Source organism: Lonchura striata, chromosome 9 (assembly GCF_046129695.1).
Source record: "Lonchura striata isolate bLonStr1 chromosome 9, bLonStr1.mat, whole genome shotgun sequence".
Taxonomy (NCBI): Eukaryota; Metazoa; Chordata; class Aves; order Passeriformes; family Estrildidae; genus Lonchura; species Lonchura striata.
Genome location: NC_134611.1, coordinates 4806903 through 4833206, shown reverse-complemented (window position 1 = coordinate 4833206; position 26304 = coordinate 4806903). Strand labels below are relative to the sequence as shown.

Here is a 26304-nt window from a genome sequence, read left to right as displayed (position 1 = left end):
CTCAGAGAGGATTTTGTTAATATTTAATTAAACACATCCTTTCTCTGAGTTCTCCAGTGGCAAAATAAAAATTCGATCCCTCCACGGCCTTAAAAAAAGAGGCAAACTCATCCTATCAGGACTTAATTGAGGAGAAAGAAAAGGATTTTCCTAAAACCAGGATTGTTTTACAGCCATCCAGGGAGTGGGGAGTCAGGATCCATGAGAGGCCAGGCTGGACACTGGGGCCGGAGCAGCCTGGGATGGAGGGAGGTGTCCCTGCCCATGGAATGGGATGGGATTTAAGGTCCCAAAGCACGGCAGGATTTTGGGATTGAGCTGTAAGTGCTGCAGGGATTTCAATCCCCACAGTTCCCACCTCCCAGCCTTTGACAGTTTTCCAGTGTTGTCACTCAAGGGAGGCACATGTAGAAAACTCTCCTGCAGGAGCCACTGCAAAAAAAAAAAAACCAGGAAAAAGCATCCAGAAGCTCTTCTCAGTTTCCCAGGCTCAGCTTTGTGGTGAGATTCACTGATTTAAAGGCAGAAAAATGCAAACTGGGAAAGAAAATCAAAAAAGAATCTCACTGTGCTCAGTGTCAGCTGGCTATGGAAAAAATACGGGGATCAGAAAATGAGGACAGGGATCAGAAAAAGAGGGAGAATGGGATCAGGGCTCTGGCCACTGTTTGAGCGGAGGGGAAGTAAAGAGAATTTGGGGTGGGACGTGAGAGAATCCAAACAAGAATGAAAAATCAGCAGCAATCATGGAGATGTGGGAACAGAGAGGGGTGGGGTAGGGCTGGGAAAAAAGCTGAGGAGGGAGCACTCAGTCCATACAGACAGAACACACCGGGAATGCAGCACGGGAATTCAGGGACAGCTCCACTGCCCCTGGCTGCAGCAGTGACCCCAGAGCTTTCCATGCCCACCCAGAGGTGCCCCCAGTGCCCCTGGGTGCAGCAGTGACCCCAGAGCTTTCCATGCCCACCCAGAGGTGATCCCACTGCCCCTGGCTGCAGCAGTGACCCCAGAGCTTTCCATGCCCACCCAGAGGTGATCCCACTGCCCCTGGGTGCAGCAGTGACCCCAGAGCTTTCCATGCCCACCCAGAGGTGCCCCCAGCTCCCTTGGATCCATCTGGATCAGGACTGCCCCAGCCCAGCCCTGCCAGCGCCGCTGAACGGCGTCAGGAGCTGCACATGAACATCTGAACCTCAGCCTCAACCAGGGAAAAACATTTGGAGCAGCTTGGAGTGGATCCCATTCCTCCCTCCCACCCAGGAAAGCAGATGGCATGGGGAAGATGAACAACAGCCCGACGCTCCCGGGCGTGCTGCTCCCAGGGAACGAGCAGGGAGCAGCAGGGCACGGCCAGGGACCCCTGGGGGACCCCACCACGGCTCCCAGCCCCTCAGCCCTCAGCTCAGCCTGCCCCAGCTGCAGGGCTGCTCCTGCCTGCTCCTCCTGCAATCTTCTCCACTTCTTTGCAGCCCCCCGCTATCATTAACTGGCCTGGATCCATCCAGGGGATTTTTATTTATTCCTCTTTTTCCTCTGCCAGCGGGCTCAGTTATAGGGATGGGCTGCATGGAGTGGACACAAGTCCAGCAAGATGTGGGAATCCAGAGGGAAAACTAAAGACTGTCACGAAGTCACCAAAACCAGAACCTTGTAGGATCTTTCCTCAGCCTGGCAGGATCTTTCCTCTTGGGCTGTGTAAGGTATGGGCAAAGCAAATGTTCTAAAATCCCGTTATTTCAATGCTAATTATGGGGGTTTAACCCTAAGGAAAAGGGGAAAACAGCAATAAAGAGAGGCAGGATTTGGCTTCTCTGTCAGCCAAGTGTTGTCACCCCGTTCGAGAGGGTGGCAGAGGGGACAGACCTCGACCCCCCCCAGCTGGCACAGGAAGAAGCCAAGGGAACGGGCACAAGGAGCAGCGCTGGGAATTCTCAGTAACCACCAGGAAAAAGCCCTCATTTCCCAGGGGCTGGCAGCAGTGTGGGAGGCTGAGAGCCTGGGCAGGGTGAGCACCAGAGGCTGGCTCTGAAGCCGAGCTGGGGCACAGCCCTGGCTGCTCCTCACCTCCCCAGGGATCCGGGCTCTCACGCCTTTCCTCCTCCAGCTGCTGCCCGCTGGAAATAGATTTAAGGCAGGGCAGAGTTCACCTTGAGCTCTCCTTTCCATCCTTTCCTCACAGCAAGTTTCCCTGGAGTAAAACCACTCCCCTTTCCCAAAAGGTGCAAAAAATATCCCCATTCTTCTGCTCAGTACAAATGGAACAGAAAGACAGCAGCAACCATAGTTACGGAGTCTTTTAGAATAGTGGATCTATAAAAAGAGATAAAAACTGTATTTTAACCAGCTTGTTCCCTGCTCAGAAACCTGACAACTTCCAGCCTTGAATGTTTGCTTGGTTTAACCCCCATTTTTAATATTTATCTACAGCTCCTTCTGGAGCTCTCACTCTCCAAAGTCAAGTTTGAAACAAAAAAAAGGAAAAAATAAATTACATCTCTGTGCATATTTTTTACATTTGTTGCCTTCCTAGCTGTGAAATTCAGTGCTGTTGTTATGAAATTTAATCCCATTAGTCACAAAATTGGTGTTTCAGAGGCTCACAGGTTTCATCCTGCTCAACCAGCAGGTGAATTATTTTAAGGAAACATTTTGGGATTCCAACTGTTGGTTAATGACAGCTGCCAAAACCAGGCTGGAAATGCCTTTGCTTGAACACTTTTTAAACTGGAGAAATCTTCTGAAAAGGGGGAATGTGTTTGGTGCAACGCTGATCTCACACAGTCAGAAAAAAATGAATTCAGTAAAATTCAAATAAAATTCAAAATGAGACAGAACGTTTCACTTAAATTATTTTTGGTCCAAGTCATTTCCAGCACATTTCTCCCGGCTTAATCCTCTCCAATGGAGGATTAGTCCCATATTCAGGAAGAGATGAACAATAAAATTCCACAGGTGCTTTCCCTGGATCATCTCCTGGCACGGCACAGCCCAAGGGGGTGGCAGGGACAAGATATCCCAGGCATGCTCTGCTGGGTTTATTCCCAGTGGGAAGAAGGTTCAGCAGCTCCCTCCTGACCCCTCAGCTCCCTGGGAGGTGTGAACAGAAATTCCTGAATTATTTACCCCGGACAAGCCGGCAGCTTGCTGGGAATCCAGAGGAAGGGAAAGGTTTTGGGAGGAGACAACAGCAGAGCGATGTCACAGCAATGTCACAGCAGGAGTTACCCCATGCAGGTGTGGGGATGAAAAATCAAACCCTACAATTCTAATGAAGATTTGTAGGGATTGGGTAAGTTTATTTACATGTGGGGACTCACTGCCCTTCAATGGACATATGTACCTCTGAGAACTCCCAATCCTATTTTATTACCTCTACTAATTTCCATATGCATAGAATTTTATAATAGGTTAATGCATATGCATTCTGCTGATTTTACATTACACTTACAGCTGGTTACACTTGTGCTCCGTTTTTGTCAGAAAGTACAGACAGAACTCCTGGGTCGCTCTGCCCTGTCCGTTTTAAGGTCCCTTTCTTATCTCTTATCTTTTAGTGTGGAAATTTGCATTCTTTCTCCTCTGCTGGGCTAGTTTTGCTAGGCCTGCAGTCACCAGACTAAAGAGCGCATTTAGTGAGCTCAAAGTGGCACATTTTGCCTAAATCCAGAGGGATTTGCACCCTGTTCAGTTTTCGCTCTGTCTCAGGGGACGGAGGGAAACGTTCCAGGGGCAGTGGGGAATGGGATCCCAGCCCAGCTCCTGCCCCAGCCCTTCAAGCCGTGTTCATCCCCATGGAAGGGAACCTGTGCCTGGCAAGACCCCAGAGCTCTCCTGGAAGCAGGGAATGCTTTGGGATGCAAGGGATCCTCAGTCATCCCAGGGACACCTTCCAGCATCCCAGGGAGCTCCAAACTCCATCCAGCCTGCCCTTCAGCACCCCTCCGCTCCACAGGGCAGAGCTGGGATGGAATTTAATCCACGGAAGCTCTCAGTGGTGGAATTAGAGCTGCCAATCCTGACCCAGGACTATTACATTTTAATTTCTGGGGACTTGCACTGAGTCGAAAACACAAATAAACACTCACTGAGAGAGAGAGGAGCTGAAGTCTGGCAATGCCTGAGATGAGATGGGAGCTGCTGAAGCAGGGCTGCGAGGTGTGCGAGCATCCACTTGGAACAGACGGAATTCTGAGGGGAGGATTTCACTTTGTCACTTCCCATGAGAGCAAAAAAGCGATTATTTAGATGACAAAGAACCTGTCTTCTGGATTTAGAAGATGATTATAGGAGATGTCAGTCTGCCAGAGAAAGAAGTTCCTCCTGGTTTAGAACAAGTTTTTTTTTCGTGACATTTTCCTGACTTAATTCTTTGCTTTTAGGGAATTTTTCTCAAGAGGACCCATCAGTTTAGAGACAAAGCCAAAACCCGGGAGCTCTGCAGGGGCTGCAGTGAGGCACAAAAATGTCCTTAAGGCCAGCTTGGACAGGGTTTGGAGTGGAAGTTGTCCCTGCCCACAGCAGGTCAGAGCTGGATGGGCTCTGAGGTCCCTTCCAGCCCATGATTCCACAATTCCCCTTGTGTTTTCACCAAGGGCACCGAGTATTTCTCCTGGTTTATGCCCCTGGGCAGCAGCCCAAATGTATTCCACAGATTCATTGCCTCGGCACACCAAGTTGCTTTTCAAGGGATGTTGATGTGCCTATAAAACAGTCTGGCCTGGCTTTTAATCTCAGAAAAGCCATGGCAGCCTGGCACAACCCAGGACTTCATGAGACTGGGATTTTATCAGAGATCGGGGGGAGACAAACAGAATATTCCCTCTTTCTTTCTCCTCCAGTGCTGAAAAATTCCAGCACAAAATCCAAACCAGCCCAACTCCCCCTCGGAGTGCAGATTTTGCCCTTTCCAAATGGGAATGTCAGGCTCTGCTGTGACTAAAGATGAGTCACACCCAAAATCCCAGCTCTGAGCACTCCAATGAAATCAGGGCTGGAGTTTGGCATGGAAACATCTCCTTGCAGCAGTACAGATATCCTCCTAAAATTCCACTTCCACATTAACGTGCAGCGGCCAAGCAGCAGCATTCCAAACCATCTCCCCTCGCAATTAGCCAGGTTTAATTGGTTTGCTGCCACAAACCTGGCTAAAAACCTGGTTTGCTGCCACGAACCTGGCACGGGTTATCCCAGGAGACCGTGGGGACTCCAGCCATGGAGAAACCCACGCCCCGCTGGACACGGCCTGGCCACCCTGCTCCAGGTGACCCCAGTGACCACGGGAACCGACAGCAACTGCTTGGCACTTCTGTCCTGGAAACCTGCTGGAGGTGAATTTCCTGCCTATTCCTTGCAAATTTTCCATGTGTTCCATGTGAATTTCCCACACGTTCCGTGTCAATAATTTCCCAATGTTCCATGTGAATAATTTCCTATATATTCCATGTGAATTTCCAATTTTTTTTGGTGATTTTTCAATGTTTTATGTGAATTTTCCAATGCTCCATGTGAGTAATTTCCTACATATGCAATGTGAATTTCTAGTGTTCCATGTGAATTTCCCACATGTTCCATGTGAACAATTTCCCACATGCTCCATGTGAATTTCCAATGTTTTATGTGAATTTCCCACATGCTTCATGTGAATTTCCCACATGCTTCATGTGAATTTGCCACATGTTTCATGTGAATAATTTCCTGCATGCTCCCTGTGAGTAATTTCCTACATATTCCATGTGAATTTCCAATGTTTTATGTGAATTTCCTGCAGGCTCCATGTGAATTTGCCACATGTTCCCTGTGAGTAATTTCCTACATATTCCATGTGAATTTCCAATGTTTTATGTGAATTTCCCACATGTTTTATGTGAATTTCCCACATGTTCCATGTGAATTTCCCACATGTTCTGTGTGAATAATTTCCCATATGTTCCATGTGAATAATTTGCCACATGTTCCATGTGAATAATCTGCTACATATTCCATGTGAATTTCCAATGTTCCATGTGAATTTCCCACATGTTCCATGTGAATAATGTCCTACATGTTCCATGTGAACTTCCAATGTTCAATGTGAATAATTTGCTACATATTCCATGTGAATAATTTCCTACATATTCCACGTGAGTTTCCAATGTTTTATGTGAATTTCCCACACATTCCGTGTGAACAATTTCCCACATGTTTCATGTGAATTTCCAACATTTTATGTGAATTTGCCACATGTTCCATGCAAGTAATTTCCTATATATTCCATGTGAATTTCCAATATTCCATGTGACTTTCCCACATGTTCCATGTGAACAATTTCCCACATGCTCCATGTGAATTTCCAATGTTTTATGTGAATTTCCCACACGTTCCATGTGAATTCCCAGCCTCAGGGGACTCCCTGCCATCCCTCAAGGCACAGAGGTGAGAATTCACACAAATCCAGAGGGAAAGAAGAGATGGATCAGCCCAAAGCTTGGGTCCCAGGCAACTGGGCATTCCCTAGGAAGGAAAAAAGGGAAGCAGAATCCCCACAATCGACTCTGATCCCATATCCCAGCAATGAAACCTGCTGTACTTTACGTTAAACACTGACGTGGATGTGTCCGCGTTCCCCAAACGCTGCACACGAAACCAAGCCCAAATTAAGCACTAATTATTCCCTCAGATGCCATTAAGCGTTGCGAAAGTCACCACACAGAACACTGGAGCCATCCCTGCTCAAACCCTTTTTGCTTTAACGCTTTCAAGGCTTTGTCTGAGGCCACGAACCCCAGAAATTCTGTTTGAAAGCAGAATTTCTGTGTTTTGAGAGCCTTTGTCTAGGCCTGGGCCGAGCTGATTTTCTGTTGTTTCAGTTGTAATGGAGCCCAGCACGGCGTGTCTGAGCCTTCCAATTCATGCAGAAAAATGAAATACTCAGTGAACTAATTAGAGGAGCAGATGTTTTTAGCACCCATGTGTGAGACTGTGATAACGTTTTTACACTAATGAAAGCAGCTCTTCCTCCCTTTCAGTCCCAAGGTATCCCATATTTTCTGATTCAAACTGTCAAGATGTTTCATTAGAACAAAACAGGAGGAATTCTGACCAGAAAAAGATGTAACAATTTGCGCGGCTTAGAAAGGAAACGAAATAAAGACAATATTTTGATTTTGAGATCAATGCCATCCATATGTCATGTCAAATATTCTCAGGTCTTATTGGGACCTTCTAGTGACAAGTAATGGACTAATTAGAGCAAAAATCAATCTATTTCATAGAAAAAGAAATTAAACTCAATCCTGATATTTCCCACTGAGAGATCTTAATTTAGGAATTTGCTGTCCAGCCTCAAATTTTGACAAGTTCAGTAATTTTTAAAGTATTGTTTGTGCAGTTCTACTCCCTTTAAAACAGCCTGGGAGGTGCTGCTCAGGAAGTCCCAAGTCCTAAAAATTCTGAGACAGTAAAGATGGGGTTCATTTGGCCATTTCTCTATGCTGGAAATGCTTTTATTCCTGGATTTTGTGCCTGTGGATCCAAAGGCAAGGAGCTGAAATCATGGAGCGCTCTCCAGAAACAGGGATGAGCATCTCTAAGCAGCCCTGGCTGCTTGGGTGACCTTCACCACCTGCACATGAATTTCTGGGGTGCCAAATCCTCCTTGATTTTCTTTTGTGCCCCCACAATGTCAGGAATAAAGGAGTTGGATCTCAGGATCTTCCCTGGGAGGTGGAGATGTGGAAGGGAGCAGAGCAGGAGGTGAGGTCCCGAGCTTCTGCTGCTGCCAGAGGGTAGGGATGGGTGGGATTTTGGGAAGGAATTCCTCCTTGTGAGGGTTTGGGGATGGAATTCCCAGAGCAGCCGTGGCTGCCCTGGATCCCTGGCAGTGCCCAAGGCCAGGCTGGAGGGGTTTGGAGCAGCTGGCACAGTGGGAGGTGTAGGGGAGAAGAACTGGATGGGCTTCAAGGTCCCTCTCAACCTCTCAAAACCTTGCAAAACAAAGTTCAAAAAAGCTCCAAAAAACCCCTCAGGTTTTGACTGATACATCCCCTCCCAGCATACAGATTTTACTTCCAAGGAAAAGGTTCCTTCCCAGCACCACAGGCTCTGGGAAGGTTGTTCCCACACTGGTACCTGCTGCTGACTGATCATTTTGTCCCTTCCTAATTGGCTTTGGAACAAACAAACTCATCTGCTCCCTTCCCAAATGCCACAATAACAACCCCAAAACAAACCCGTGACAGATGCAGCTCCTGCTCATTGTTTGCTTGCATTTTAATTAACTGCAATCCAACCTTTTCCAGCAGATTTATAGCCCAATAAACAAGACAAAAGCTTCCTTTTGGAGAAGGGAACCCTTCAATGCACGCGAGGTTTCATTAACAATTCCAGGCTGATCCAGGCCACGCGTGACCTTGGAGACCCAGGGATTTCCCTGTCATGGCCAGAGCTGCCTGGGGATAAATGAGCTGTTAAATGATAATTGTTGGGCGGTCAGACCCCGCTGTCAAGTGCAAATCTGCAATAATGTGCCGCGGCAGATCTGCTCTGACATAACCCAGAGTGACATTTCATTGCACTCTGCAGGCACTGCTTTCATCTCCGCTTCCAGGGAATCCATCCCCACCATTCCCGGCCATTCCCTCCTGGTTTTGGGGAGTGAAAACCCAGGGAGTGCTGCTGAGCTCCCTCCAGGATCACAAAGGCTTCCTCGTGTGTGGGAACTCCAAATGTCCCTCAGACATTTTTAGAGGTTCCAAACTCTGCTCAGAAGCATTTGAGACCCTGCAGGCAGCTGCAAACAGCTGTGATTTTGGGTTTGAGCCATAGAATGATTTACCAACCTTGCAGGAAGAACAAGAAGTCACAAAAGTTTAGATATTATAGTAGAAGCAGTTACAAAGTAAAAGGAAGAATTTTTTAGTGCTGTACAGGGGGGTTTTAATGCTTATACAGGGGGGTTTTAGTTTTGTACATAGGGGTCAGAAGTTCTAAGATAGGAGAATTTTGGCCAGTCCTGTCCTTCCTCTTTCTTCTTCCTTACCTCCATGCTTTTAGTAATGTCAGCATTCATAAATTAGTTTAAAGTAAAAAAGCACCATTTAATATAAGTAGTAAATATTAAGGAAAAACTATAAACATATAACACATAATGTACCATATAAAAGATAGCAGCAGCCAAGGGCAGACAAAGAAAAAACAACAACACAGCAAACAAAAAAGATGTCAAAAGTATATGTGCCTTTACCTAAGCTGCTGAACAAACCGCAGCAGCCCCAAAAAAACAGTCTTTTGGATACCTGACAATAAACAACCATAAAACCAAACAACAAAAGACTACTGAGCCTTTTCTTAGAAGAATAAGTTAAAAGAAAAGTTTTTCCACCACACAAAACCACCCCACAACCCAAAGTAGTGTCCAACACACGTGCAGGGGCTGAAGGGCTCTGAGCACCAGGACAGGACAATTTATCAATTTATTTGGGGAAAAGTGGAATGGCTCCCGGGACACCATCCCCAGAGCTGCCACTTCTGGGTAGTGACCCTTGGGATGCACAAAGGGCTTTCACGGAGTGCGTTAAGAAAGGAATAGATTTTAATTAAGTACCGTTAAAAAGGGCCCAATTTAAAGCAAGTAGGTCAGCACCTGCTTTGAAAAGGCTGCTCTGAATGAAGCCTCTGCTGCAGCGCTGGAGCTGGGAGCTTTTCATCTGCACTTGCTACCCTGAGCACAGGCCCAGCCTGAGCAGTTCCCTTGAAAATGCAGGAAGCAAAGGAAAAGAACCTAAAACGGACCAAAAAAGAGAAGGGCTACGCTGTGTCCTCAAAAATGGGAGCCTTGTGCTGTCCCTGAGCCAACCCAGTCATGGCCTTTAGGAAAGGTTGGTAATAATAAATAAGAATTTTCTTGCCAGCAGGTGAGTTCTGCTGCCTCAACACCATGAACACAACAGGGAACTCTTCCAGCCAAGATTTCAGAGAATCCCACCCCAGAATCCCAGGCTGGTTTGGGTTGGAAGGGACCTTAAAGCCCACCCAGTGCCACCCCCGCCATGGGATCCAGGAGCATCCCAGCTTCTCTGGGAATTCTATTCCAGCCCCTTCCCACCCTCACAGCCAGGAATTCCCTTTCCATATCCCACCTCTGGCAGTGGGAAGCCATTGCCCCTTGAGCATCTGAGATCCAGGAGAAATGCCATTGATTTCCTTTTAGTGCTGATAGAGAAACAACAATAAATCCCTGCCATCCCTAAATTTGTCAATGCCACGAATTAGGGTGGAACAAAATGCCAGAGGGAGAGGGGGAAGGAGTCAGTGTGCCTCTTAGGAGAAGTTCTCCAGTAATTTATTTTTAGGAACTCTGTCTCTGCTCTTCACCACGAATTATTAGCTCCAGCACAATGTCAAAGAAATGCCAAGCACCATCCTCGGTCCCTTCCCTCCGAGTGGGAGCAGGCAGGAGAAGCAGCTCAGGGGGCTCAGGGCAGAAAAGCAGATTTCCTTTGCCTCGGGTCCATCCTGTGGGAGCAGGGCTGGTTCCTGGTGCCCTGACCCCGTGCCCATCCCTGCCCTGGAGCCAGGAGGGGAATCGGTGCCGTGGCACAGCAGATCAGGGTGTCCCCGTGAGGTGACAGCCCTGCCACAGCCCTGCACCTCCCAGTGTCCCCAGATCCCCTCCCAGATCCCCCCAGCACCCACGGGAAGGAGGCACAGGAGGAGCCCTCCCAGCCACTGCTGCTCCAACTTTTCCTGGTGTCCTCTGCAGCTGGCAGGGAATGTCCCAAATTTCACACATCCAAACCCAGGGGAGAAACAGGCAGTGCCCCTCAGCTGGAAATAAAGCAGGCTAGGCTTTAAAAAAAAAAAAAAAATCACAGCACTTGGCTTCAGGATGAACGGAAAACCCAAAGCTGGGCTTGGAGAAACTACTTGAATCCCCTAAAATTTCCTAGCCACGGAGTTCAAAAGTGAAGACAATATTTTGCCAAAAATATAACTCGCCATACAAATATTTTCCTCTGAGAGTTTTGGTTCCCAAGTGGGAGGTGTCAGAGTTTTCAATCAGCTCCAGAAAATCCATTTTAACCTTTCTAGGACAGAACAGCACAACCCTTCCTCGTGCAAATGTTCTGTATCCTGCACCAGCCTCTCCATCCAGCATCTGCATCGGGTGGCACTGAAATGCCTCCACGAGCACTTCTAGGGCAGCTTGGAAGGAATTCTGCAGCCTTTGTTCCGGCCTAAAAGGAGGAAAATAAGAAAGAACCCCCCAGAATTTCCTTTGGAACTGAAATTCCTGTTGGCTCAGCTGTAGTTTCCAGGCAACCAAATCTCTCCTCCAAGGAGGATGTTCAGGCTGTGGCTTCGGCACCTTCCCCAGAGAAAGGCAGGGGATTGTGCCAGGAGTAGCCACGAGCACGAGAGGAAAAGCAGGGATGTGGGAACCAGGCAGTGCCACGGCCAGCGTGGCCGAGTGCCCCCCTGAAAATGCAGATGGGTCTGCGAGGAAGAGGCAGAGAAAAAGGCAGAGAGAAAGGCAGAGGAAAAGGCAGAGGAAAAGGCAGAGGAAAAGGCAGAGAGAAAGGCAGAGAGAAAGGCAGAGAGAAAGGCAGAGAGAAAGGCAGAGAGAAAGGCAGAGAGAAAGGCAGAGAGAAAGGCAGAGAGAAAGGCAGAGGAAAAGGCAGAGAGAAAGGCAGAGAGAAAGGCAGATAGAAAGGCAGAGAGAAAGGCAGAGAGAAAGGCAGAGAGAAAGGCAGAGAGAAAGGCAGAGAGAAAGGCAGAGAGAAAGGCAGAGAGAAAGGCAGAGAGAAAGGCAGAGAGAAAGGCAGAGAGAAAGGCAGAGAGAAAGGCAGAGAGAAAGGCAGAGAGAAAGGCAGAGAGAAAGGCAGAGAGAAAGGCAGAGGAAAAGGCAGAGAGAAAGGCAGAGAGAAAGGCAGATAGAAAGGCAGAGAGAAAGGCAGAGAGAAAGGCAGAGAGAAAGGCAGAGAGAAAGGCAGAGAGAAAGGCAGAGAGAAAGGCAGAGGAAAAGGCAGAGGAAAAGGCAGAGGAAAAGGCAGAGAGAAAGGCAGAGAGAAAGGCAGAGAGAAAGGCAGAGAGAAAGGCAGAGAGAAAGGCAGAGAGAAAGGCAGAGAGAAAGGCAGAGGAAAAGGCAGAGAGAAAGGCAGAGAGAAAGGCAGATAGAAAGGCAGAGAGAAAGGCAGAGAGAAAGGCAGAGAGAAAGGCAGAGAGAAAGGCAGAGAGAAAGGCAGAGAGAAAGGCAGAGGAAAAGGCAGAGGAAAAGGCAGAGGAAAAGGCAGAGAGAAAGGCAGAGAGAAAGGCAGAGAGAAAGGCAGAGAGAAAGGCAGAGAGAAAGGCAGAGAGAAAGGCAGAGGAAAAGGCAGAGAGAAAGGCAGAGAGAAAGGCAGATAGAAAGGCAGATAGAAAGGCAGAGAGAAAGGCAGAGGAAAAGGCAGAGAGAAAGGCAGAGAGAAAGGCAGAGAGAAAGGCAGAGAGAAAGGCAGAGAGAAAGGCAGAGAGAAAGGCAGAGATCTCCCCAGGCTGAGCTCGCCCAACAAGGGCTCCCATCCTTTTGCTGCTTTGCAGGATGGAAGCTCAGCTCTTGGCAGCTGCCCGAGGCAGGCAGCACCAGTCACCCGGAGCCCGGGCAGACAGGAGCCAGGACAAGGCCGTGGCTCAGAGGGGGCACACAAAAAGCACATGGCAGCAATGGTTTCATTCAGCGCTGGAGAAGAAAGCCAGCAGGGAGAGCAGCTCTATCTAAAAGCCCCGTCTGCATTATCCCCCAGAACACTGGGGCTCTGTGCAGCAGCCCCGGGGCAAAAGCGCTCTCAGAAAGGCTTTTAAATCATATTTCTAGGGCCGGGGACAATAATATTTGAAAGCGTTTGCAAAGCAGCCCCGGAGCTCAGGGCGTTGTGAGCGGGGAGCGCGCACGTTGTGCTCCTCGGCGTCCCAAAAACCAGTTCCAGAGGAGCTGCAGGATCGCTGGGAAATCAGCATTTCACAGGCAAGGAGTGCCCGAAATAAGCTGCCCTCCCAACCCCGGTTTTACCCATTTTTATGAGCACAGTGTGACCCAGGTTTAATGATCACTTTGACACGAGCCCAGCACGCTCTGAAAATCCAACTGAGCAAGGAATCAAGTCCACCAAGGATACAAAAGATCTGTGCACGACACAGTCCAGAATTCTCCCTCATAAATGTGGGAAGAGGAACAATTTAATTCCAGAACTAACCACTGCTGCATTTCCCTGTCCTGGTCCCAGAATGTTCAAAACTCCTCTGACAACACCTAAAAACAAAAAAGTGATTTTTCCCTTGGTCTTCAGCTGCAAAACCTCCAAACTTCAAAAAACCCCAACACAAATCAACAACAAAACAAATTACCCAGAACCAAGCCTAGGGGAAAAAAAAAAAAAAATCAATCAAACGCTTCATGCAGCCAATTTATAAACAATTAAAAGTGTGTTGATATCCTGGAAATTATTCAGCCTGCTTAATTCTGGATATTGGTGCTGCTGTGCCAGTAAAGCAGAGGGGAGCAGATGCAGCAGCAGCAATTCAGCCTCACACGAGTGACCCCCAGTTCTGGGGGACAGCAGAGCAGTTCCAGCTTTTCCTGAAGTTTTTATGAGGAAAGGGATACACCAAGCAAACAGCACAATCAATTTGTCCACTAAAGGTGGGATAAATGATGAGGAGCTCTTGCTGCAGCTAGCAGCTATATTTAAACATAAAATCCCGAGTTCTGGCCGTTCTTGGCTATAAATACCCCTGAATATGGCCTAAGGAATATTTATTCCTTTTATTTTAATTGTCCTTACCCAACACCCTCAGTCAGCACCTCATTAACCCATAAGGACTTCACTGATTTCCACTTAAAAGCTTCTTCAAGCCACAACTACCGAGGTGAGCCCATCCTCTGGAGATCCCAAATGCCTGTTTGGAGAGCCCCATCCCAAAGCTCCCAAAGGAGCTTTTCTCCTGCTCAGAACACCAAACACCTGCAGGCTCATCCAGCCTGTAACCTGCAATGTCGCCCTCCAGGCCTTACACGGAACATGGATTTTGCTGGAAAAGACATTCCAAAGGGCCAAAGGCAAAACATTTCCTTTCCAGAAGGAACTTTTCCATTCCTAATCCTGACTGGCAGCTTTTTGGGATAAGCACAAAGGGCAGGCATCCCTTCCAGGCTGCACGTGCCTGGTGATCCCCAGGGCACTCAGGGGATGTTTCTGCTGCAGAAGCATGGATGGAGTGAGCAGCAGAGGTGGGATTTGCTGGAGAGCACCAGGAGCTGCAGCACATCTCCAAACGTGGCAGGCTCCCGTTCTTTCACCAAGGATTCCTTACATAACTCATCACGGATAATAGGGAATCTCCTTCCCCCCACTTTTTGGGTGTCTCACTCACACTTTGCAAATCCTTTCTCCCCCAGAGCTGGAGTGCAGGGAGAAATCCAAGGGCAGCCTGGTGCCCACGGATGGATCCAGCACGGAACAGCCTGACCCAAAAACCTCGGCATAAAATCGCCTTTTGGGAACAAATAGCATCAAGGAAAGGGATATTCCTGACTAAATTCCCATGCTGAGCCCTAAGGATCTGCCAGGAGCTCACACCTACACAGCAAATGGCCGCCCCACTTTATCCTAATTATCCATAAAACTGCCCAAGCGTTCCAGGAGAACAGCCTGGATCTGCATTTGTGCCCCAGGAACTGCAGCTCCCCAGCCCAGGGTGAGGACCTGGCTGCCACACATCCCCTGTGGAATATTCCCATTCCTTCTTCCTGCTCCAGCAGTGCACTCTTCCTTTTCCCCATCCTGCCTCCCTCCCATTCTGGAAAACCAGCTTTGGGACAGCTGGAATAAAGGGTCTAAACTCCCTGTAATAGCGTGAATCTCCTCCTGAATCAAACACAACCTCCTGGAAAAGCAAAATCCTGCTTCGTTTCCCACAGGAACACTCAGATCCTGGGGGATGTGCAGGATTTAGGGTGTCTGGGGCCATGGGCAGAGCTGGAGGGATGGTGAACTCGATGATCTGAGAGGGCTTTTCCAACCTAAACAACTCCATGCTCTCAACCCCAGCAAGGCACTGGAATCTCAGTGATGGTTCCAACAGCTGAAAGAATTCTGGAGGTTTAAAACCAGCGCTGGGTGAGCTGGGCCGTTCAAATGTCAGACAGAGGTTTGTGTTTTGGGGTGAAACAACGCCATTCCTGCATTTCCTGCCTTCCCTCCTGGATACCTAAGTGACTTCCAGTGCATTTCCCATCCAGTTACTTCTAAGGCAAACAAGTCATTTCAGGCTATCAATCTTTCAAATTGCTCTCTGGAATAAAACCTTTAAACTTTGCTTTATTTTTTTCCATGCAAAAAACCATTCTCCTCGCTGGAGGCGGGGTGATTAAATTCCTAATTACCCAACTTGCACGTAAAAATGTCTTTCAGGAGAGACCCAAACGTGCCTTTTATGGATGGAGGTTAAAGCCCAGTTTGGAAATCAGTCCCTGGGCGCCCATTTAGGAGCTACCAAGCTGCTAAAAGCTGGGGAAAGTGCACAGACACCCTTAAATAACCCCAGGGCCTCCCTCTGGATCCTCACTGAGGTGCACCAGGATCTCTGCTCAGAGAAAGGAAGGCAGAATTCCCCTGCCTGCAGCCAGGGAAAACCAGGATCTCTGCTCCTGGGAGAGGCACTGGCTACATCCCAATTAAAATCCCTTTAATGCCACGTTTGAAATGTGTACATGCAATTACACCCTGAGCGTTTTAATTACATCGTGGTGTCTCTCCTAAAAGGAGTTTTAAGAAAGGATTTTCCTGTTTGGAGTTTTCTGTCAGAGGATGCTGGAATTATGGAATGGTTGGGTTGGGAGGGACCCCAAAATCCCCCCAGTGCCACCCCTGCCATGGCAGGGACAGCTTCCACTGTCCCAGGCTGCTGCAGCCTGGCCTGGGCAGTGCCAGGGATGGGTCAGGAATCCTGCCTGCTGCTGGGCTGGCTGCAGGCAAGAGGCACAGAGGAATTCTCAGGGAATTCTGCAGCTGAGACAGGACCTCAGCCATGGCTTTACCTTTTGTGCTCCTTAGAAAGCCAAGAGTGAACTCAGCTGTGCTCAGTGCTTTGGGGAGGAATCCCAAATCACTGCACATCCACATCCCAGCTGTTTCACAGGACATTTCACACCAGTGCATGAGCACATGAGGCTTGTCCCTGTTTTCACCCCCAGATTCTCCCAGGGGTTATTCTGTGTTCAGCGACCTCATTGAAAACCATGCCATGCATATTCATTGTCTGTTTTGTGTATGGATGTGGCATTTGGAGCCAGGCTGCTTTCCTGCCCGCTTCCCATGATTTCCACAGGAAAGAACTCGTGCATTCCCACATTCCAGGGCTGGAGCCATTCCCAGCACCCACAGCCCTGCACAGGACAGGGAGCTGGGAATGTGGGACCCTAGGGACCCTCAGGGACAGCTCCCAGGGCACTCTGCAGGAACGACAGACCCCCTCACACAGAGCGAGCAGATTCACCCTCACACCCGCCCGGGTTCCCAGAAAGTGCCAGAGAACAGAGGATTTAACTTCCCAGAGAACAGAGGATTTAACTTCCCAGAGAACAGAAGTTTTAACTTCCCAGAGAACAGAGGTTTTAACTTCCCAGAGAACAGAGGTTTTAACTTCCCAGAGAACAGAGGTTTTAACTTCCCAGAGAACAGAGGTTTTAATTTTCCAGAGAACAGAGGTTTTAACTTCCCAGAGAACAGAGGATTTAATTTTCCAGAGAACAGAGGTTTTAACTTCCCAGAGAACAGAGGTTTTAATTTTCCAGAGAACAGAGGTTTTAACTTCCCAGAGAACGGAGGATTTAATTTTCCAGAGAACAGAGTTTTTAACTTCCCAGAGAACAGAGGTTTTAACTTGCCCCAGAGCCAGGACACAGGGAATGGATTCCCAGTGCCAGAGGGCAGGGCTGGATGGGATATTGGGAAAGAACAGCACCTCACCTCAGCTCACCTCACCTCAATCACCTGGCAGGGTGGGCAGGGCTGGGATGGAATTGCAGAGCAGCTGGAGCTGCCCCTGGATCCCAGGGCCAGGCTGGGCACTGGGGCTGGAGCTCCTGGCACAGTGGGAGGTGTCCCTGCCATGGCAGGGTGGCACTGGGTGGGATTTGAGGTCCCTCCCAACCCAAACCATTCCAGGATTCTGGGATGATTCCACTTTCTTTCTGTTCAGGTGGAACATTTCCCTTGTGGATGCAGAGTCTGACAGCTCCGACATTCCTCGTTCCCTTCCCGGCGCCTCCGTCCTCCTCTCCATCCCCCAAAAACGGGATCCCAGAACCCCGGATTGGTTTGGACTGGGAAGGACCTTAACCCCCCCAGCTCCGCTCCTCACGCTTCCACGGGAGCTGAGGAGCTTCTCACCCTGCTCACACCGAGGGCCCCAGAGGCGATCCCACAAAACCAAATCCCTGCTGGAACACCATCCATGTCCCAGCCCTGGCACCCGGGATGCTCCTGCCCAGAAACCGGGCAGTGCTTAAAAAGAAACTACAAAATCTGAGCCAAACACCTGCATTTATAATTGTTCCTTTCTGTCCTGAAACATCTCTATTTCTATTTTCTATATTTATTTATGTGTGTGTGTGTTTGCATATGGAAATAGCCCTGGGTTTGGTGTATTAAGCTATATTTGTGTGTTTACATATTTAAATTTCTGTGTGGCTCGGGTATTTATACGTCCATATTTGTATTAATAAATGTATGTATTTATCTACTTGTACATGAGGCATTTATAAATGTCTGTTTATATTTATATAAATGCACATTACATGATTATAGTTATTGATTTATAAATATTTTTTTAAATTCACCTTTTAACTAAAGAAACATTGGGAAATTATTTTATGTAACTGAGTCCCTTCTGAATTAAAAGAGGGCTCTATTTTAAATAAATATATTTTAACATATAAATTTGATAATTTTATATTCATTTTCACAGTAAAAATATTCTTTTAGTCTGAAATTTCTTTCCTGTGCATCCTGCATGCTTAACTCGGAATGGCAGTAATGGGAATGATAGGAGTTCTTTTTTGGGAGCAGAATGAACCTTTTAATTGCTTTATTTGGTGGGGTTTAGCCCCCGGTGATAACAGCTCTCTCGTCACAAAGGAGATTTATATCCTACAAACCGCAGGGAAAGAAATTTCTCCCAAAAACTGCTGGATTTTTTTTTCCCCATCTTCTTCCATGTTTCTGACTTGCACTGACAGAAATGCTGGGAATTTTCTGGGGTATAAATTCACCACCCAGGGATGTTTTCATGTGAGAAACATGAGGCCAGTCCCAGATGCACTTTCCCTGTTTAAAATTGTGTTTTCCAGCAGTGTTTTCCAAAAAAACCAAGAATCCAAAAATTTGTGTTTCCCAGCAGTGCTTTCCTGACAACTAAATTGCCAAAAAATTCCCAGCCTCAGATGGCAGCTCCCCCCCATCACTGCCGAGTTTGGGTGAATTATTCCTCTTGTAAATAAGCAAGCAGGGTGACACTGACCGCCAAAATTTGCAAATTATGTTACTTTTCTCTAGGGTACCTTGAGCTATTGTCCCTTTTTAGTGCTCGGGTGTGTGTCCTGATTTCTGGAGTGTTCAGTCATCCCTGGAGGAGCAGGGGCTGGCCTGCAGAGGTTTCCACATTCTGCAGGAATTTCCCTGATTCCCAAATCTGGGAGAGCTCAGGCCAAAGGGGTGCCCTGTTGGTCAGGATTTAGGGAAGAAATCTAGAAATAAAATTAATCTATCTCTTATTGGAGCCGTGAATATATTGATGCCTCTGTGATGGCTCTAACACTGGATTAATGAGAATTTATGGGAATTTCTGGGGGGTTTATTTCAGCAGGAACTAGATTCAGATTCCTGCTTTTCGTGGTGCTTCTTTTCCAAAAATCTTTGGGATTGTGTCTGGAGCCTTTGTGTTCTGAGACAAGGACTAAACCATAACTAAAATAACACTTTTTTGGTGACAAACGGCTCCTCCTTGGCGAAGGGAATTAGGAGGGAGCAGGCAGCTGCTGCACGGAATTCCTGGGGAAAATGGGATAAGGGGATAGTCCCAGGCCTGGCAGCCTGACACTGATCCTGCACTGCCACGGAATCAGCAGCACCGTGATTGTTCTTTAGGGAGAATTACAGCAGCTTAATGAAATTAATGCCAGTCCACGTGCCTCAGCATTCCTGCTGCTGGGATTAGGGGGATCAGGGAGCCCAGAAATGCATCTCCAGCTGCATGGGGAGCTCGGGGGGCTGCACTGAACAACTTGGGGTGCACACAGGGAGGGTTGAGGGGAGAAGCCAAATTGTGAGTGGGAATCTCCACAGGCAGAGCGGGATCACCAGGGAACAGCTCCGAGCCTTTGGACACTCAGATCTCCCCCAGAGTGACTTAAAGGTGATATAAAGTGATTTAAAATCAGGGACAGACACAGGGAGTGGCTTCCAAGACTGAAGGCAAGTGAGTTAAAGGTGATATAAAGTGATTTAAAATCAGGGACAGACACAGGGAGTGGCTTCCAAGACTGAAGGCAAGTGAGTTAAAGGTGATATAAAGTGATTTAAAATCAGGGACAGACACAGGGAGTGGCTTCCAAGCCTGATGGCAGGGATGGATGGTATATTGGGAATTGGGAATTGTTCCCTGGGAGGGTGGGCAGGGCTGGGACGGAATTCCCAGAGCAGCTGGAATTCCCTGGCAGTGCCCAAGGCCAGGCTGGACACTGGGGCTGGAGCACCTGGGACAGTGGGAGGTGTCCCTGCCGTGGCTGGGGTGGCACTGGGTGGGATTTAAGCTCCCCCCAACCCAAACAAAGTTTAAATTTAAGTTCAAGCCCTCAGGGAAAGCCAAAGGCAGGAGGCCCAGCTTCCCTTGGGAACGCTGTGCTGCAGAGGGATCTGGGACAGCAGGAAGCAAGCAAGATCTGCTTGGGGTGTTACAACACGTGGAATAAAAACAGAATAAAAGGCAAAGAGCACGCCCAGAGCTGCCCCACAGTGCCACATCCCCTGAGGAGGGCACAGGGGATTTTCCAGAGCCCCACAGGAACGTTCTCCTGCACTGGCACAACCCCAGAAAAGCCCATTTTGCCCTGCTCGGGTGCTGTAAGGTGAATGTGTTCCCAGTAAAGCTGCCAGAGAGCCTCAGGTGTGAGGGGCTGGAGGAGGATCCAGCCCATCCCGAGGGTGGGACGGGAATGGGAACGTTCCAGAACATCCCCCCAGGTTTGATCAGGGGCTGATCCCTCCTCTGCAGCCAGCCACACTCACTGCTCCCTTCCCTTCCATACTGTCCTTTTGCGTTCCATCTATTTTCCTCCCAGAGAGCCACAGGAGCTGCTGACGCATCTCCAACCTTTTTCTTAGAGATTCATCAGCTAAAATAGATCCCACATATAAGAATAGGAGGTTTAATGAATTCACACTCCTGTGATGTAACAAGTTAAATTAAAAACACCGAGCTCGTAAGATTTAATAACAAGCCTTTTATGGCAATTTCGCTCTTCCTGCAGGAAAACTTCCTCCTACCAAAACTGGGAAGGATATTTTTAAAAGCTGTGAAACTGGAAGCAATGTTGGAAACCATCAGAAGGAGCAAAGCCTTTCAGGGACAGGCAGAGTCCCTGAGAGCTTCTTCTGCAGTTGTTGGAATTCTTACGTCACCGAATGCTGGAGCTGATCCCAAATCCAGCGTGGAGAATGGACAGGGACCTTCCTTCCATTGCTGCTGTGAACCCCCTCCAGGAATGGGGACTCCACCACTTCCCCAGGCAGCTCCAAGGCCTGACCACCTTTTGAGAAATTCCTCCTTTCCTCCAGGCTAACAGCACAACCTCAATTTTAGGGTGAAAAGTCTCAGGATACGTAAAATAACCAGCCTTGGGTTTAATCGTCCCCCTGCAGCATCATCCCCTTCACGGGGCAACCAAACTCTCACCCAACCATCAGGCACAGACACTTGTTCAGCTGCCAACAAACAAAGGAAAGGGAAACATCCAGAAAAATTGAAAGGAAAGTGCCTGGCCATGCCAATGAACATACCAAAAAAAAAAAAAAAAAATCCCTAAACCAATCCCCACCAAACTCCAAACCCAAACCCCGATGCTGCCAAAGCGCACGGGCTGCGGTTCCTAAAATATCTAAAATATTCAGTGCTTGCACTCCCAGATTTGAAATGAGCTCTGATTGATGCGAGGGCTTAGACGAGGTTTGGAATGGTGCAGAGTGCTGCTGCTGAGGCTGGGCTGGGCAGGAAAGGATTCACCTGGGCTGGGGTGGAACTGAGCTGGGATCAGGCTGGGATCAGGCAGGAATTCCAGCCCAGGCTGGGGTGGAACTGAGCTGGGATCAGGCAGGAATTCCAGCCCAGGTTGGTGTGGAATTGAGCTGGGATCATCTGGGCAGGAATTCCAGCCCAGGCTGATGTGGATTTGAGCTGGGATCAGGCAGGAATTCCAGCCCAGGCTGGGGTGGAACTGAGCTGGGATCAGGCAGGAATTCCAGCCCAGGCTGGGGTGGAACTGAGCTGGGATCAGGCAGGAATTCCAGCCCAGGCTGGTGTGGAATTGAGCTGGGATCATCTGGGCAGGAATTCCAGCCCAGGCTGATGTGGATTTGAGCTGGGATCAGGCAGGAATTCCAGCCCAGGCTGGGGTGGATTTGAGCTGGGATCAGGCAGGAATTCCAGCCCAGGCTGATGTGGATTTGAGCTGGGATCAGGCAGGAATTCCAGCCCAGGCTGGGGTGGAATTGAGCTGGGATCAGGCTGGGCTGGGCAGGCTGTGGCTGCCCCTGGATCCCTGGCAGTGCCCAGGCACTGGGACATGGAGGTGTCCCTGCCATGGCAGGGCTGGCATGGGATGAGCTTTAAGGTCCCTCCCAACCCAAACCACTCTGGGATTCCATGGAAAACTGCCCGAAAGGCCAAAGGAATCAGTGCAGCCGTCAGGCCACGGCCTCCCAGGAGGCAGGGAACACGTGGCAGAGAAATCCCAAGGTTTGTGCTCTGCCACAGCTTCTCCCCCATTTATTCCAGAGAATGCTGCAGCAATGAAACCGAAGGAACGGGAGGAAAAGGCACAAACGCCACCCCCTGAATGGAAAAACTGCAATATTTGTGCAGCATGCACAGCCCTGCGCCTGGCACGGGGAATGCTGCCCTTCAGCACAACCTGGCATCCCTGCATTTAATGCTCTGCCCGCTGCTCCCAGCATGGAAAGCCTCCTGCAAACACTCAAATAATCCATCCAAACCTGGCAAAACCACGCCAGGAGGCTGCCCGGAGATGCCACCTTCATTGAATCACTTGCAGGAGCTGCTGATTTACTCATCCACGAAGCTCTGCTGCTCCAGGGTCCCCCGGGCTGCTCCAGGCACTGTCCCAGGTGAAATGAGGCTGCAAATGGGAGCGGCGGGAGCCTGGCAGGGAAAAGGGACAGCACCTGCAGGGGACAGTCCCCTCTGCCCGAGGCCACCAGACGCTCCCAGCCCACCCCAGGGACGCTCAGGGAGCGTGGGGTGGGCTCCTGCCAGGGCTGCTCCAAACCAGACCCAGCTCATCCCTGCGTCTGCCCAGTCCAAGGGCTCCTGTGGGAAAGGATCTTTCCTTTTCGGCTTCTCCACGTGCCCTGGAATTGCCTGAACGTGCTTAAAATTAAGGGTTTTTTGTTTTTTTTTAACATTTGCATGTGTTCCGAGTCACAGGATTGTGGGATGGTCTGAGTTGGATTTTGCTGATTTTTTTTTCGGGTGTTTTCCCCTTTTTTGGGATTCCCACTTGGGATGTCCTGACCAGGGACAGACTTGGGCTCAATAATGCTGAGGGTCCCTTCCAATTCAGCATATTCTGGGGCTCTATGAAAGATCATTTGATTCCAACCCCCAAAGCTCCTCTAATGCCATCCCAAATTCCCAATTTGCCTGTGCAGAATAAACCACAGCTCAAGTTCCCTTCCACCCACTGCACTTCACCCACTAAACCTTGTCCCAGGCTCTCAGAACTGCCCCAAACACACCTGGCTTGTGCTCCTCTTGTTGACAAAGAAATCACAAACACAAGCAGCTGAAATCCCATCAAATGAAGAATCCTGCTCCAGGAAATCAATTACAAAATCGTTACAGATCTTGCAGGAAACCTGGATTTCTTTCCTGGCCTGCTTCCTCAAAGCAACTTTAGTCACAAAGCCCTCATCTCCACAACAATGCCACGATGCAGTTTGCTAATTAGCTTTTTCCACTCCTTAATTAAGAAGAAGTGCTCATGTTGTATCTGCAGTTAAATGGTGGCAGCAGCCACCACTCTGTGTTTTATTTCTATTTCAATCTTTATTTGCTTTATTTTCTCTTAATTTCATTTTCACTTCCATTTCAAACGCCCGTTTTGATCCCTGTTTTAATTAGCTGGGTTGTAGCTGCTCCAGAGGAAATTTGGGAAGGTTTTTTTTTGGGATAAACATGGATGAGTCTCTCAACAAAGCAGCAGATTCACTCAAAAGCTCCCACAGGTCCAGGAGCCTCCTGCCCTGCACTGGGACCCACGGAATGCAGCCCGTGGAGCTCTCCTGACTCCAGGCAGATTGTGAGGATACAGAGGAAAAGGAAAAGGAAAAGGAAAAGGAAAAGGAAAAGAAAAAGAAAAAAGAAAAAAGAAAAAAGAAAAAGAAAAAGAAAAAGAAAAAGAAAAAGAAAAAGAAAAAGAAAAAGAAAAAGAAAAAGAAAAAGAAAAAGAAAAAGAAAAAGAAAAAGAAAAAGAAAAAGAAAAAGCTGTGGGATAGCTCAGAGTCAGATCTGCTGCATGCAGTCACAAATGCTGGGCAGAGAGGAACTAAATTAGACAAGGAAAAAGCAAATGTGTTTGGATATGGGGACGAGCTGCCCGGGAATTCCTGGGAAACAAATGGTGACTGGAATTGTGGCTCACAGCTGCACACGAGTGCCCAGCACCACAACTCTCCCTGCCCACAGCTCCAGGCCCCTGTGCTGCTGCCTGCAGCTGCAGGAGAGGCTGGCCCTGGCTGGACGGGCACAGGGGGCCAGGCAGGGTCCAACCCAGCCCCGAATTCTCATTTACCCAGCCCCGGCTTCGTCTGGGGGCTCACAGCAACCAGGGTCTCCCGCTTCACCGACCCCGTGCATGAGATTCCAGCAAATCCTGAGAATCCCAGAATTCCTGAGGAAAAGCCCTCCAAGGTCCCAGCTGCGCCCAATCCCCACCCTGTCCCCAGCCCGGGCACTGAGGGTCACCCCCAGCCCTTCCTTGGACACCTCCAGGGATGGGCACTCCAGAATTCCCTGGAATGCCACTCTCCTGCCTCCTTGCCCCCACCCTGGTTTGTATTTCCCCCAAACTCACTTGGACTAAAGAGAAACCGAAGGAGGACACAAAGCAGGCAGCTGCTCTGTGGGTGGATGCTGCCAGCCCTTCCCATGGATACAAGCGACCTTGGGGATGGATTTCTCCAAAGGCACCGCTCCGAGGCCAGGGTGTCTCGGGCAGGGATGAAATCCAGGCTGACACGCTGCCTCACACCTGCTGCTGCTGCAGCAGTCCCCCCAAAATAGCAGCTCTGAGGAAAGGCCTGAGCCTGGCAGCTCCTGGAGCTCCCTTTTCCACTCCTCCAAGTCCTCACTCGGTTGTCATCACAACTGGAAATGCTCATCCAGCAGAGTGACAATGACATCCCGTTCAAAGGGTGCCTTTTGCTGGCACGTGGAGACAAGGGCAGCCCTGGAAAATGCACAGAATTCCCTGCTTTCAGGGCTTTCTGTGCCCAGGCTCCCAGTTTTCAGTGTGGCCTCTTTCCACAGAGGTATTTCTGCAGGAATCCTGAGAAGTGGCTTTGCTGCAGGAAAAAGAATCCTGAGAAAAACACTGCAGCACCTTCAGCCATAGATCAACCAACCCAGAAAGCCCTGTTCTACATCCCAAGGAAAATTCCTACAAATACGGGTCCACTCACTGAGCTGGTGCCCAAGGCTCATGCAGAACCTCATTCCCAAAATGGCACAACCTGCAGGAGTCCCTGGACAGGGACCTGGGACAAGGAGCTGTCCTGGCCAGCAGTGGGATCCTGAGGGACAATGAAATGTCCCTGGCCAGCAGTGCCCAGTGGATCCTGGATTGGGAAGAGCATTCCCAGCAGCTCAGGGCTGATCCTGCCCCTGTGCCCAGCCCTGGGGCAGGGTCCCATCCACAGCCTGAGTGACCACGGCCACTCCAGCCTGGCCTCACTCCCCTCCTGCTCCTCCATGAGCACCACAAAGCCCAGAGGATTTGGGATTGATGCTCCCAAACAGGAACACCTCGTGCAGCCGTGGCTATTCCTGGACAAAACCCGTTGGAAGGCAATTCCAGCCCTCCATCAGCCCGAGGAGCTCCTCCCAAGGCTCTGCTCCAGGAGTCTGTCCCAGGCTCTCCCCAGAGCTCCCTCAGGACAGCACCGAGCGCTCCCAGCCCTGCTGTGCTCCCCGGATTTCCCTGCGTGGCACAGCACATCCCCCTGGCACAGCAGGGCCCCGTCACTCTGCTGTGACACAATTCCCAGCTTTCCCCACAATTCCCAGGTTTTTCCACAATCCCCAGCTTCCCCACAGCTCCTGGCTGCAGCGATGCCAGCCCAGGCTGGGGTGGGAGCTCCCAGGCAGGGTAAGGAGGGAGCACAGTCCCAGGAGGAGCAGCACCTGCAGCCCCCAGGTTCCTTCCCCCGCAGGTGGGGACAGCATCCCCCACCCCAAACCCAACTCCTGCAGGGCTGGAGGGCAGAGCCCCGCTCCTGCCAGGAGCAGGAGGAAGCCCATTGTGTATTTCTGCTTCCCAATCCAGCCAGGAGAGCACCGGGAGGATCAAACTGCCTTCGTGCTGCAGGAGCGAGCGCTGATGGATTTAGAGGGGGAAAAAAAAGAATCAAAAAAAAATCTCTCTCCATATAAGGGCTGCGAACATTTTCCCACTTAAGACAACGTGTGGGATCATATTCACAGACACAGAAATATGTTCTGTTCCCCGACACCCACGGGCCTGGAACACCAGGCTGAAGTGCTGGCAGGAATCAGAACCATTTGTTAAGTACAAAAAATGTCTCACATAATTAGGGAACTGCTGAAAGCCACCAATTTAGTGCTCAGGCTGGAGAATGTAGGGATATTTCTTGGAACAACAGGCAGAGCTGCCTCCACGCCGCACACACAGCAAATACCTGGGGCAAAATCAAATTGCACCGAGATTCCCACCCCTTCAGAGGATGGAGCCAGGATATCCCCACTGGGAGGACC

General features: G+C 49.4%; 1 protein-coding gene and 1 long non-coding RNA gene across 6 annotated transcripts in view; both read right to left on the bottom strand.

Moving 5' to 3' along the window:
• LRRC7 (leucine rich repeat containing 7) overlaps positions 1 to 26304 on the bottom strand; it is a 98507-nt gene that overhangs the window by 66197 nt on the left and 6006 nt on the right. The window lies entirely within an intron of this gene.
• Positions 10298 to 11165, bottom strand: LOC144246735 (uncharacterized). Its single transcript, XR_013340405.1, has 2 exons — positions 10675 to 11165; positions 10298 to 10546 (listed from the first exon to the last, which is right to left on the bottom strand). It is a non-coding gene; the product is annotated as an uncharacterized LOC144246735 (long non-coding RNA).